General features: G+C 41.7%; 1 pseudogene; it reads left to right on the top strand.

Annotated features, from left to right (window-relative positions):
- The first annotated feature begins 13,942 nt into the window (after nt 1-13,942).
- LOC142461032 (integrator complex assembly factor WDR73-like) lies at nt 13,943-14,996 on the top strand (annotated as a pseudogene).
- Nucleotides 14,997-15,415: the final 419 nt, after the last annotated feature.

The raw sequence follows: 15,415 nt of genomic DNA, 5'->3' as shown, positions 1-15,415 counted from the left end.
ATGATGGCTTCTTGTGGGACAAGCCAGTATAGTACCGTCCTCATGGGTCCAAAAATACCCAACCAGTATTTGTCCCGTTCCGCGGGATGTTCACCGTGGATTCTGGAGGAGAGAGTGGGAATTGGGGGGGTACAAGAGGCACGGAGAATGAGGACCAGACAATATCCTGATCAAGTCCTGTTTTAATGAACAAAGAGTCACAGCTTATAACGGCCAGCCAAGGCGGGGAGCCTCAGCCACACATGCAGATTAGGCTACCTCGGCAACAGGCCAATCAGGGAGTTCAGGGGAGCGTGCCCTGCCCATGAGTCAGTAAGGGCTTACAGTCTTCAATTAGGTACGCAGAGGAGTGGCATGTACATGCAAATCAAGCATAGGGGAAGACGATCTTTTACCCAGTCAAGGGGATGCAGGGCATGGGTGCTTATCTAAAGAGCATCACCCCTTGTTTGCTCAAGCTTTACAACTGCAGTGCTCTGTCACGTAGGCTGGGGTAGAAGAATGCCCAGAGCTCAGGATAATAAATTCCAAGTAATGGCCGGGCCTCATGGCTCCGGACAAGTATTCCCTAGAGGGACCATCCAATTTGCCCTCAAAGTAACAAAATATTGGTTGACTAGGGAAAAAGTGAAGCCATGAAGGATAAAGTGGTAGGCCAATTCCATAGTACAATTTGCTGCAGACTGTTCAAAAAACCAGTCCTACGATTCTCCCAGAGAAATCCAGTGCTCTTCGACTCCATGGAAAATGGCACCTGGATCCTCTAAAACAACGCAATTCAAACAGCCATCAGCTCCAATGACCTCAATGAAAAAACACGAGAAGCAAAAGGCAATGGCAGAAGATGTCCTGAACTAATGATGTGCATAGAAGAAACAGACATTGATGTGCCACAGAAAGAAATTTTTAGAATGCTGCTTGAAGTCATACAGGATATTAGGGAAACAATACAAAAAAGGGATGAAATGATAGAGGAGATAAAGACCATGCACCAAAGGGAAATACAAGAGCTTAGGGACAAGATAACGAAAAACCAGTAGCAGACTCATGGACTTCACCAACCAACTGGAGGAGGCAGTGAACTGCACCAGTGACCTAGAGGAAAGCCAAGCAGACTTTAACAAATGTGAACAAATATCTAATAAGATCATCAGAGAAACTGAAGAAAACCTAAGAGCTAAGTCTGATGCTATGGAGAGGAACAACATCAGAGTAATTTGATTACTGGAGGAAGACACAACAATGAAATCATCTGTAAAAATAGTTAGAGCATTCTTGGAGGAAAACTTCCCTAGCTTAATGAATGAAAACTAGACAACCATTCAGGAGGCTGAAAAAAACACCAGCTAGACTAAATCCCAAGAAGTCACTTAGGCATATAATAGTTAAACTATCCAACTTTGAGAAAAAGGAGGAAATCATGAGAGCAGCTAGGGAAAAACAAGCAATCACATATAAAGGTTCCTATATAAGAATATGCTCAGACCTATGAAGTAACATATTCCAAAAATGGAAGGAAAATTATGTAAACCCAAGAATACTCTATCCAGCCAAATTATCTATCAAGATAAATTGAGAAGTAAGAGTCTTCCCAGACAAGGAAAAATAAAAAAATACATTAAAGGAAAACCAGGCCTACAAAATATCCTTGCTGACCCAATATTGACAGAAGATCAGCACTCCACAAGTACAAATAAGAGACCACCACATAGAATAACCCCACTCAGAAGGCAACAAAGAGAAAATAGCCCCCAAGATAGCATTTACTTAAGGGTGGAAAGAAGTCAAAAAAGAAACACACACACACGACCCACTGATAAGAAAGGGAGGTAGGAATACACTCAACACAAAAAGTATAAGATGAAATCACAGTGTTCACAGATGGACGTAATAATCTTTAATATAAATGGACTGAACTCAGGCATTAAAAACAGGCTAGCAGACTGGCTTAGAAAACACAACCCATCAATCTGATGCCTAAAGGAAATACATCTCAAGACTATGGACAAAAATAAGTTGAGAATCAAAGGCTGGAGAAAAACTTACCAAGGAAATAGCAATTCAAAAAAAGCAGGGGTTGCAATCATAATTTTGGATAAAATTGACCTCAAAGTGCAAACCATAAAAAGAGATAAGGAGGGACACTATATAATGCTCAAAGGAATGATAGACAAAGAATCACTAAGCATTTTAAATATGTATTTTCCAAACAAGAGACCCACTGACTATGTCAACCAAATGCTCCAAAGATGAAAAAAGATTTCACAGACTCAACAATTATAGTAGGTGATCTCAATACACCTCTCTCTGAGAAATATATATCACAGGGAAAGAAACTCAACAAGGAGGCTAGAGTTCTAAACACTACAATTAGAAAATTTGAACTGATAATATTTACAGAACTCTTCATCACATTCTTTTCAAGCTCTCATGGCACAGTATTCAAAGATAGATCATATGCTGGGGGATAAGGTGAATTTGCATAAATTTAAGCATACTGATATCATACAGACTTCTCTCTCTGACCATGGTGCCATAAGTCAGGAAATAAACAAAAGGGAGATGAAGGAAACAAGAACAAACAATTGAGGAGGAATAGCACGCTATTACAAAAGGAGTGTGTACTGGCCCAGATCAGAGATGAAATTAGGAAATTTATAGAAAAGGAGAATGAGAACACGACACACCAAAACTTACGTGACACAGCAAAGGCAGCTACCAGAGGGAGTTTCATAGCAATAGATACACATATGAAAAACGAAGAGAGACTTATGATTGAAAAGGTGGCACAAAATTTACAGCAACCAGAGCAGATTCAACAGGACAATCCTACTAATAGCAAAAGAAAAGAAAAAAAATAAAAATCAGGGCTGAGATTCAGGAGAGGGAAAATAAATTTGTGCTGGTAAAAGTTGGTTCTTTGAAAGGATAAACAGAATCAACAGACCGCTGACAAACCTAACCAAAGGAAGGAAGGAACAAATTCAATAGCAAGGATGAGGGATGAAAATTGCCACATTACAACAGACCCAAATGAAATCAAAAGGATAATTATACAGTACTACAACGGCTGTACTCCAATGAATTCAACAACTTGGAAGACATGGACAAATTCTTGAAAAAATAATTCCTCCCTAACTATCCCCAGTGGACATCAAGAATCTCAACAGACCCATAGCAATAGAATAAATAGATAAGGTTATCAAGGGATTACCAACAAAAATCCCCTGGACCAGATAGCTTCACAGAATTCTACCAAGCATTCATCGAAGAACTGACACCAATCATACACAAACTCTTCCAGAACATAGAAAAAGACAGCAAACTCCTTCCATGAAGCTAGTATAACTCTGATACCTCAACTGGGCAGAGATCCCTCAAGAATCGAGAACTACAGACCAATATCCCAAATGAACATCAATGCAAAAATCCTTAACAAAATACTGGCCAATAGAATACAAAGTATATAAAACAACATTCACCATGACCAAGTGGGATTCATACTAGTAATGCAGGGAGGGTTCAACATATCATCCGCCATATTGACATGAAAAACTATAAGAACCACATGATAATATTGATAGATGTGTAAAAAGCATTTGACAACATTCAACACCAATTCCTACTTAAGACATCCAAGAAGATAGGAATGGAAGGAAAATTCCTCAAGACAATACAAACGATATATGAAAAACCAACATCAAACATGGTAGTCAATGGAGAAAAGATGAATACAGTTCCACTGAAAAAGGGGACCAGACAATGATGCCCCTTGTCATCACTCTCATTTAACATCGGACTGGATGTTTTAGCTAACAGCATAAGGCAAAGAAGAGACATAAAAGGTATTCATCTGGGGAAGGAAGAGGTGAAACTATCATTATTTGTAGATGATATAATTTTATATATGGGAAATCCCAAAAGCTCCACAAGGAGAATACTGGAAGCAATAGAGGAATATGGCAGAGTGGCAGGATACAAGATCAACCAACAGAAGTCTATCAGACTGTTATACACATCGGATAAGACCACAGACGAGGAGATAAAAAAAAGGTGGTACCCTTCACAACAGTACAAATTGAAATATCTAGGGATATACCTGAATAAAAGAACAAAAGATTTATATGAGGAAAATTACAGAACACTGTTACAAGAAACCAGGAGTGACATCAACAAATGGAAGAATATCCCATGCTTGTGGATTAGAAGACTCAATATAGTCAAGATGTCAGTTCTGCCCAGGGCACTATATAAATTTAATAAAATCCTGATACAATTATCCTCATCTTTCTTCAAAGAAATGGAAAAACTTATTACCAACTTTATATGGAGATGGAAGAAACCCCAAATTAGCAGAGAACTCCTCAAGAAGAAGGACACAGTGGGAGGGCTTGCTTTACCTGACTTTAGCACATATTATACAGCCACATGATCAAAACCGCATGGTATTGGTATAATGGCAGACAGACCAATGGAAAAGAACTGAAAACCTAGAAATGAAATCATCAGCATACAGACAACTGATCTTTGATAAGGGCCCCAAAAATATCCAATGGGAAGCAGATACCCTCTTTAACAAGTGCTTATGACAGGGGCCAAACTAAATCCAGGGATACATATGATAGCCAACTAAAAAGGAGGGGAAAAAAGAAGAAAAAAAGACATGGTTAGTGGCAGAACAGGGCACTAACCAACCCAAGGGGAGCGTATTGCTTATATCTCCACATGGAAAGAGGGAATAGATTTCAACTTGGAACTCTAAGATGTGATTGCAACATACCAGTATGAAGCAGGGAACCAGTAGAGAGGTCTGAGGGCTTAACCCCAATCCCAACTACATGGACAGCCCCACACCCCCTAGAAGAATTTACTTCAGAGGACAGCACTGAAGCTACAGATCAGCAAGAAGGACATATTTGATCAGAGCATACAGGAGCAATTGAAGGAGAAGGAAGAGAGAGTGGAGCACATCCTGGTCCACTAAACCTTGAGGATCATATCCCTTCTCAGAGTAGCCAATGCACAGAGAGGATCATTTGGCCGGCCACACTATGATATATGACATCCTTCACTGACCCATAGTGCCATGGGGGACAACACTGGAGACACAGTGTGAGAATAGTACCACACCAAGTCAAAACACTAAGGGCATGCAACAGAACAGCAAGGGAAGCAGAGCAAGAAATTCCAGAGGGAATACCAAAAATAGACTTTGGGGCAAGGGCATGGCACCCCATCAGATTCTACTGGAAAACACTCCTAAAAGTCAACAAACAGACATTAAACTATTTATGGGTTTTCTCTTTTTTTGGTCATTGTTTTTGTTGTTGTTGTTTTGTTTTGTTGATTTGTTTTGCTCTGTATTGTTTTTTGTGCATATTATTATCTCTGCAGGTCTATCTAGTTAAGATAGGCTGGGTGAACAATCTGGAGTAGAAAACAACAGGACCAAGGGTTTCAGGGGTACATGGGAGAGGGGGAGGTGGGGGGAAAGGAAGTGGTGTTAACCAACCCAGGGAGAAGGGAACAACAAGTGATCCAAAATTAGTGGCATGGAGGGTGTAAGAGGCCTGGTAGGGATTGATCAAGGGCAATGTAACTGAGAGTAATTGCTGAAACCCAAATGAAAGGTGAGCATGATAGTGGGACAAGAAGAAAGGAAAAGGAAAAAGGAAAGAACTAGGAGTCAAAGGGCACTTATAGAGGTCTAAATACAGGCATGTACATATATAAGTATATTTATATATGACGATGGGGAAATAGATCTATGTACATATATTTATAGGTTTAGTATTAAGGTAGCAGATGGACATTGGGCCTCTACTCAGGCACTCCCTCAATGCAAGAACACTTTGTTCTATTAACCTAGCATTCCATGATACTCACCTTCCCGACATGATTGCTGAAGACAAAGCTGTGATAACAAAATGTGGTGAAGAAAGCTGATGGTTCCCGACTAACAAATGATATAGCATCTGGGGTCTTAAAGGTTTGAAGATAAACAAGTGGCCATGTAGCTGAGAAACATCAAAGCCTACATGGTAAAAACGCACTAGCCTGTGTGATCATGAGGTGTTGAAGGAATCAGGTATCAGGCATCAAAGACCCAGAACAAAAAATCATATCATTGTGAATGAGGGGGAGTGCAGAGTGGAGAACCAAAGGGGTCACATCCCTTCTCAGAATTGTCCTGGGCAGGAGACTAGCCAGTCAGGTTGGAGTATAGCACTGTTGAAACATCCAGCTTTCCTCTAGTTCTTTAATGCTTCCTCCGCCCCCCCCCCACTATCATGATCTCAATTCTACCGTACAAATCTGGCTAGACCAGTGGATATACGCTGGTACAGAGAAGAGCTGGAACAAATGGAATTCAGAACTGATAAACACCTCAAGACCAATAATGAGAATAGCAATACGAGGAGGGTAAGGGGAAGCTGGGGTAGAAAGGGGAACTGGTTGCAATGATCTACATATAACCCCCTCCCTGGGGGATGGACAGAAAAGTGGGTGAAGGGAGATGTTGGACAGTATAAGACATGGCAAAACAATAATAATTTATAAAGTATCAAGGGTTTGTGAGGGGGTTGACAAGGAAGGAGACAAAAAATGAGGAGCTGATAACAAGGTCTCAAGTAGAAAGAAAATGTTTTGAGAATGATGATGGCAACAAATGTATAAATGTGCTTGACACAATGGATGTATGTGTGGGTTGTGATAAGAGTTGGATGAGCTCCCAATAAAATGATATTAAAAAAAAGAAAAAGCACCACTAAAACCTTGATATTTAGGGAGAAAACAGCTACCTCCTTCTCATAGTTCAAGATTCCTCATTTGAAACTTTTCCCTAAAACGTTTGTCCCTAGTCTTATAATTTCAAACCCCCCTATACTTTTCTTTGTCATATTAATCTATTAATCAGAACTATACCTTTACAGTAACTTGTAATTATACTTATCTAACAGGAACATAGGATTCATGTTGTCTTATTCCTGTATTTCCAGCTCTGAGCACTCTGTTAAGCTGTCCTGGCGGGCACCAGTTCCACACTCAGCCGCTGTCTGAAACGTTAGCAGTTTGACCCAGTCCATTGCTCTAGGGTAGGAGGATCTTGATATCTATTTCTATGGAGATTAAATCCAAAAGAAACAAATATGCCCACTGCCAACAATATTTTCTCATATCAAAACATCTCCAGATATGGTCTTTGAAACTAAACCTGTACAGCAGTAAACCACCTCATCTATCTTGTGTGGAGGAGAACCACCAAACTTGTAGTTAGTGGCTTATGCCTAGAAAGCTTTTTGTCACAAGAGGTCACTATGAATCAAAATTAACTGGATGACACCTAACAATAACAATACCATGTATAGTACTGTTTTAGTCTGGGTACTTTAGAGAAACAAATCCATAGAAACTCATGTATAAGAGAGAGTTTTATATAAAGGGTAAGTGCACATTAAGAGAACATCCCAACCCAGTGCTCCCCAAGCCCACAAGTCCAACATTAACCCATATGTCCAACACCAATCCACAAAGTCCTCCTCCATCTCACAAAACACACACTATGATGCCGACTGCAGGAGGAAAGCCAAATCAGTGAACGTTTTGGCATCTCAGCGCTGGCAGGGGTCTGCACACAGCTGCTCCAGTACCCAGGGCTGCATTGGGTAGGTCCATGTGGCTTCTCCTCAGGGGTGTTTTGCAGGAAGTGAGCCTTGCCAGCTGAAGCAGGGAACTGGCAGCTGCACCCTGGTCCGACCATCACAAAGCAAGAAACCCGAGAACTATATAGACGAGGCTCACTGAGTCGTTTACCTCTTCACCCTTCAATTAACCCCACATGTGTTTATTGGCCAGGTTGACTCAATAAACTAACTCAAGTACAAAGTGTTTTTGTTGCTCACTGGGTTGGCTCTGATTCATAGTCAGACCTGCACCATCAACATGACCATTAGTATGTTTGTGACCATTACAGCTTTTTTGCCCATCTATATCATTGAAGGTTTGCTTCATTTTCTCTTGTCTTCCACTTTGCCAGATATCAATTGGTCACTCCTGATGATACTCAGACAATATTTTGTGATCTATAGGGGTTAATTTTCAGAAGTAAGTATGTGGAAATCTGCTCCTGTAAAGATTTATAGTCTTGGAAACCATAAGGGGGTACACCCCTCCAAAAATGGAAAAAAATATCTGCTGGGCGGATATTTTGTAGTACGCTGTTTTCCCACTAGACGAGCATCTGAGTTAGTGCACCCAGTGGAGTCACCTGGGAAGGTCCTCTCTGGTCACAGTGAAATTTTTCATAAAAGCAGTTTGACTTTAACGTGTGTGTGTGTGTGTTGGCTGATTTAAGAGAACAGTGTGTGACTGTGAAATTGTGTTTACTACTTGGGAAAAATGCTGCAGATACTCATGTGATGTTGAACACAGCTTACAAGGACAGCACTATGGGAACAACTTGAGTGTATGAGTAATTTCCTCATTTCAAAAAAGGTGAAATGTCACTTGATAACAAACCTCGTTCTAGACGTCCATCAGTTCCAGAATGGTTGAAAATGTCGACTCCTAGTGCATTTAGGCGTCATACCACCAGTCAGACTCAATCAAGTTTTCTATTAGAAGTTCTGAAATGATAGGGTAACAGTGTGAAACAAAAAAATGCCTCATTTGTGGCAGATGGGGGACTGGGTTTGCCACCGTGACAATGTACCTGTTCACGCAGCCATCTCAGTGTATAGTTTTTGGTAAACAAAAGCATGCCTCTCACATCAGCCTGTGTGATCATGAGGTGTCAATGGGATCAGATAATCAGGCATCTAAGACCCAGAACAAAATCATCCCAATATAAATGGTGTGTGTGTGTGTGGTGCTGGTAGTGGAGACCCAAGGACCATCTGTAGACAACTGGATGTCCCTTTACAGAAGTGTCACAAGGAAGAGACAAGTCAGTCAGAGTGCAGCATAGCACCCATGAAACATACAACTCTCCTCTAGTCCTTTAATGTTTGCACCACCCCCCACCCGACTATCATGACCTCAATTCTACCTTACAAATCTGACTAGACCAGAACATGTCTAGACCAAAACACAGGGAATCCAGGACAGATAAACCTCTCAGGACCAATAATGAGAATACTAATACTAGGAGGGGAATGGGGAAGGTGAAGGGAGAAAAGGGAATTCTATCACAAGGATTGACATATAACCCCCTCTCAGGGGGACAAACAACAGACAAGTGGATGAAGGGAAACAACAGACAATATAATATATGAAAATAATAATTTAATCAGGATTCATGAGTGAGGGAAGGTGGTGGAGGGAGGGAAACAAATGAGGAGCTAATATAAATGGCTCAAGTAGAAATAAAATGCTTTGAAAATTATGAAGGCAACAGATGTACAAATGTGCTTGACACAGTGTATGGATTGTGATAAGAGCTGTAAGAGCCCCCAATAAAATTATTTAATAAAAAAAGCATGCCTCTCTTGCCCCAAGCACCTTACTCACCTGGCCTTGCTCCATGAAATTTCTTTTTTCCCCCCACAAACGAGGAGGTATATAAAAGGACAGGAACTTGACAACATAGAATAAGTAAAGAGAGAAAAAAAGCAGAAAACCCCCCAAAACAAACAAACAAAAAGTGAGGTAAGCATTGTCAGGCATCCAAACAGATGCTTTTGAAAAATGTTTCCAAGAATGAAATTTTAGATTTGACAAATATATTAAGTGTAATGGAAAACCCTTTGAAGGTGATAAGGTTGTTTTGTACAAAAAATTAAATACATAGCTTTGAAAAAAATCTGGGGTTTTTTGGTGTTGTGGGGGTACCCTTTTGTATACAGGGTTGCTATGAGTTGAAATTGACTCAATGGTCGGTGGGGTTTTTGTTTTTTAAACTTTCAGAAGTGGATCACTAGGTCTTTCTTAGTCTGTCTCAGTCTGAATGCTCCGCTAAAATCTGTCCACCATGGTTGATGCACTTGGTATTTGAAATACCAATATTATAGCTCCCACATGATAGCAACACATAAGCCACCTGTGGTTGTTACATGATCTGGTGTCAATTTGAGTGAACTTAAGAGTGAAGGGGTGGAGTCTAGTCTGTCAATTGGATCATAGCTTGATGCTCTAATTTTGGAGGCATGAAAGAGATAAGTAACTTACTGGAGGCCAGACCTACACTCACTCTCCTTAATCTAGAAGATAACTCTGATACCAGAGGAGTGGCAGAGGAGCAGCAATGACAGAACTAGGAGCCACAGTATGAGACAGGTGGTGGACTGGACAGCCCATAGACCTGGGGTGGGAAATGTCCAGTATCACACGTCTGAAATCATCAACACCAACTAGTATCACAATCTCATCCAAGACAAGCAGTTCCAGCCATCACATTAATTAGATGGTTGACCAAATACAGCAGGCTAATTTTTAAGTTGATAATTTTAAAGGGCCTGAGAATTATGTATAAATATCCAGATGGCCTTGGACAGAAACAAAGTTCCCCACCCCTGCTATAAAGCAAGCAAAGCTGAGTGCATTGGGGCAAGTGGGTGGTTTGTAGAGTGGGACTTAATTGGGGGGCTGGTTTTACCCACCCATGGGGCACGAGCTGAGTGCCTTTGAGCTGAGGTTTATGCACGGCAGAGTGTTGTGCCCTTTGGATATGTGTTGGCAGTCTGTACAAAAGCTTTGTAACATTCCTCAAGAAGGGCAGCATCCAGGCTGAAAGACTGAGGTCAAAGGGAGGCCTGCCTGTCAGCATGACTGAGATTGATCTGTCTGAACAACTGTGCCCTGAGCTTCTTTCACCTGAATTGTAACCTGCTCCTGCTTCTGTCATTCACTCTCTGGTTTTCAATATTGTCTGTGAGTTTCATGTGACCATTTCAATGTGTTATCAAACCCAGGTGAAAAGTAGAGTGGGAGACAAAGCAATCGATGTAGAGTTTTTTGGCGGGATGGAGGGGGGAGAGCAATAGGATCACCATCAGTCAGGGGCCAATTCCAAGGCACCTAACTAATAATGCCATTTGAGGCTTCTAACTTCTAGGTTTTGAGATTAGAAATATTCATGTTCTTATCTAGAAAAGTGGGTGAATTGGATGGGTTGTCTAATTATATCTTTAGAAGGATTGTGTTGTGTGAACACATGACCTTGTTTTGTGGGTCATGGGATACTCAGTGACTGCACTTTAAAAATGCAGATCATCAACACAGAAGCCTGGTGATGTTAGCCGGGGGGCTAGGGCCTCCATACATATTCTTTCATCCTGCACTGCCTGGATAAGACATATGAAGAAGGATAAAAGAATTTGAGGTATGAGAGTGTGCACAGTTTACTATCATCTGCCTTTCGTATTTGGAATTTGTATGTCTCATGTAATTCTGCTTTTACCACTTAGACAATTTAACACTTTAAAGAAATCTCGATAATTTGGGGTGGGGGGGGATTTCACCATTTAAGCACATTCAATATTATCCCAGCTAAGTCTGTGCCCCTGCTCCTCCCCCCGCCCACTTAGGCTGACTTTGTTTGAAATATTATCATTATTATGGTGGCAATATATATATAAAACAAAAATATCTTCTCTTTCAACTATTTTATATGTATAATTGAGTGACAATTAATGAATTAATGTTTCATATTGTACAACCAGCACCATTATCTATTTCCATTTTTCCATCACCCTAAATAGAAACTTCATGCCACACCTGCCCCGAGTAACTGCTAATAAAGTTTAATCTTTATGCTTGCCTATTCTCGATACATCATATAAATAAAATCATGTAATATTTGTCCTTTTGTGTCTGACGTATTTTACTCGCTATCAAGTGTGGGCGGTTTGGCCGCATCAACTTGCTGTCAGGTGCTGGGAACTATTTTAACAACAGAACGAAACACTGCCCGCTCCTGTGCCAGCCTCACCCTGGTGTTCCATTCAAGCCTACGGTTGAAACCATTATGTCAATCCCTCTGGTCAAGGGTCTTCTGTTATGTTTTGCGTCCCTTCTACTGTACTAACCATGATGTCCTGTTCTGGAGACGGGCCGCCCCAGATAACATGTCCAAAGCACATGAGATGAACATTCACCATCCTTGCGTCAGAGGAGCATTCTGATTGTACTTCTTCCAAGACACATTTGTGTGTTCTTTTGACAGTCCATAGTGCTTTCAGTGTTCTTCATCAGCACCATCATCCAGATGCACCAAGTCTTCTTTGGCCATCCTTATTCAATGTCTAACTTTCAAATGCAGTTAAGGTGGTTGCAAAGGACTTGGAAAACCTCAGTCTTCAAGGGCACAGTCTTTATTTTCAACAGTTTAAAGATATCTCGGGCAGCAGCTTTACTCTATCCCATGACTGTTGCTTCCATGAGCGTTGATTGTGGTTTTGAGCAAGATGAAATCGTTGACAAATTCAATATCTTCTTCATTCATCATGATGCTACCTTATTGCTCCAGTTATAAGATTTATAAAACAGTTTCGAATGGACTTGAATTTTTCTTCAGTTCTTTCGCTTTTGCCATTTCTACCTCCCTCCTTCCTTGCTTTGTTCTCCAGTGTCCTCACCCACCATGTACCCTCATTCCTCCATGTTTCACACATGTAGACTGAACAATATACTGCTTAAAAACAACTAGATAATAGATTAAGTAAGGGAAGAAGAAATTCCTTGAAACAAGCAAGAACCATTGCACGTCACACCAAAACCTTGGGGGTACAGCAACGCAATTATCAGAGGGCAATTTATAACTATGAACACACACACAAAAAACCCCCAAACAAAGGGTGACATCCCCAATTCAACATCTAAACACAACAGTTCCAACAACTAGACAAGAGCAACAACATAAAACCTCCAACAACAGAAGAAAAGACATCAGACAGATTAGAGCAGGAATAAATGAACAGGGAAACAGAACAAGACTACCAAGAATAGGAGTTTTTTTTAAAGGATTAACAAAATCGACAAACTTGATAAAGAAAAAGGAAGAGATGATGCAAATATTTAGAATTAGAGATGAGAAGGGCAACATCACACCAGATCCCAATGAAATGCTTAGAATAATTACACACTAATACAAAAGACTGTAAACCCAATGATTGACAATCTAGAATAAATGGGTAAATAGCTGGAAATGCATTATCTGCCCAAATTTCTGTAACAACATGTAGAAAACCTGAACAGACAGACCCATAACCTGAACAGAAATAGACAAGGTCATCAAGATGCCCATTGAAGAAAAGCCCAGGACAAGATGGCTTCACAGGGTATTTCTTCCGAGTAATCAGGGAAGAGTTTTCACCAATTCACACAGAACATTCCAGAAAATGGAGAGGGACAGCAAACTCCTAAACACATTATGAAGTGAGTTTAACCCTGTTGTCAAGCCCAAGAAAAGGCACCACAAAGATAAAGAAAGTACAGACCAATATCCCTCATGAACATAGATGCAAAAATTCTCAACAAAATTCTGGCCACTGGAATCTAACAACATATAAAAAAATAATTCATCATGACAAAGTACAATATACTAGTGATGCTAGGATGGTTAATATTAGAAAAATAATCATTGTAATCCACTACATAAATATGACAGAGAATATGAGACCATGTTCATGTCAGTACAAAATGCATTTCACAATATCCAACATCTATTTCTGAAAAAAAAATTCAAGATAAAACTAGAAGGGAAATTTCTCAACACAAAAAGATCATAAGAGGGGACAGTTTCTATGGAGGCCAAGGAAGGCTGGCTTGTGGACTCCTTGTACTTATGAGGTGAAAATCTTAAAGAGATTGAGTTACTAGCCTGGTCTCAGTCACACAAAAGATAAGGCAAAACCAGATTCGGAGGTTCCAGCATGGCCGGCCCAGAGCTCATGTGCCTAACCACTGAGCCATGCTGTCATCTCAGTGTTCTGACCACGAAGTGATGCACCATGTGACGCTGTCCCTCTCATGCAGGAATCTTGGTTGCTGGCTACAGAAGCCTGGGGTTGGGGGTGGGGTGTGGATTCTTCATCTGTTATTACCTCTCAGACTTTCTATAAAGGAGAACCAGGACTTGTTCCCAGAAAGAGATTTCACGGTGTGCCATGAAGGAATTTCAGACAGACCAATCTTGGATCTCAAGCACGTGCCAGAAACCAGGTTGCGGGGGACCAGTTGCATTCCAGGTGTGGCAGATGGCAGGGGACAGCGCAGCAGTGTCTGAGGGTTCCCATTCCGCCACATGGTAGCCAACAATCACAGCTGTTCTGAAGGCCATTCGTGCTTCGGCCGTGTTCTCCACGGCAGTCACTGGGGAAGGCAATCATTCTGCTGTCATTAGAGCAGGTAGCACCGTTGCTGGGCATGAGGAGCATGGCTGTCTTTTCCTTGGGGGCCCCTGGAGTCCTCCAGTGGGCGAGGCACTGAAGTCTGAGGATTCCAGACCTGGAATCCCAGAAGACCACATATGCTTCAGGTGTTGGTGGCAGTGAGGTGCTGAGTACCCTGCAGGTCCGGGATGCAGACACCTTTGCCTTCTGCTGCATTTCCAGCCAGCTGGGGGTCGCTGACATTTGCCAGAAGTGGGTGCAAGCTGAGAACCTCAGTCCTGGCCCCGGGGCTGGTGGAGGGAAGTGGTGTGCTGTGGTCAGGGCCAGAGGCTAGACTCTGGGTGTAGCATTAGCAGCCTTGGCTCAAATGGTCGGCTCTCCTTGACTCCTGGTACATCTGCCACCCTGTGAGCTCAAGGCAGTGCCCGGTGTCCAAGCCTAGGCCCGACCCAGAGCTGATGTGAATGATGTGGGTGCCAGTCCTGGACAATTTCAGCTTTTTATGGAACGATCTAGGTCTATGATGTCACGTCTTGGGGTAAAGCGGAGCGCCAAGTCGAACCTCTCTTCACACACAGAGGTAACATCTTCCTGATGCAACTGCGATGGCCACCACTCCACTGGTCCCCCGCCCCACCTCTGCTAGTCTGCAAACTGACTCTGTGATCAGTTGCAAGTGATGCCTCTTGGCATGTGTGGGACTGGAGGGATCGCCAAGCCTCCTGCTAACACAGGCCCCTACAAGGAGGAGGAGCAGCTATGTTAGAGAGGACCCTAAGTTAGGATTCAGTGACCCGAAATCCCTGTTACCAGCTGTTTGTCTGCAGGCAAGTCACCAGCCCCTCTGATCCCGTTTCCTAGCCTGTAAAATGAGGATTGTAATAACCACCTCGCTGATTGTTGGGAAGGTTAGAAGTAACGTCCTCAAAACTACCTGGAGGGAAGTTACATGTTCAGCTCCAGGTTACTTAACGTCCACTTGAGGAAATTTTGAAACATAGAAACCATCGTCTTACCTGATTAACCTGTGACTAACTCAATAGTGCAGCTTCAGGAGAGTAACTTATTTGTAACAATTTTCTGAA

This window comes from Tenrec ecaudatus, chromosome 11 (genome assembly GCF_050624435.1).
Source record: "Tenrec ecaudatus isolate mTenEca1 chromosome 11, mTenEca1.hap1, whole genome shotgun sequence".
NCBI lineage: Eukaryota > Metazoa > Chordata > Mammalia > Afrosoricida > Tenrecidae > Tenrec > Tenrec ecaudatus.
Note: the sequence above shows the minus strand (reverse complement) of the source record. Positions and strands in the feature narration are given on the sequence as shown.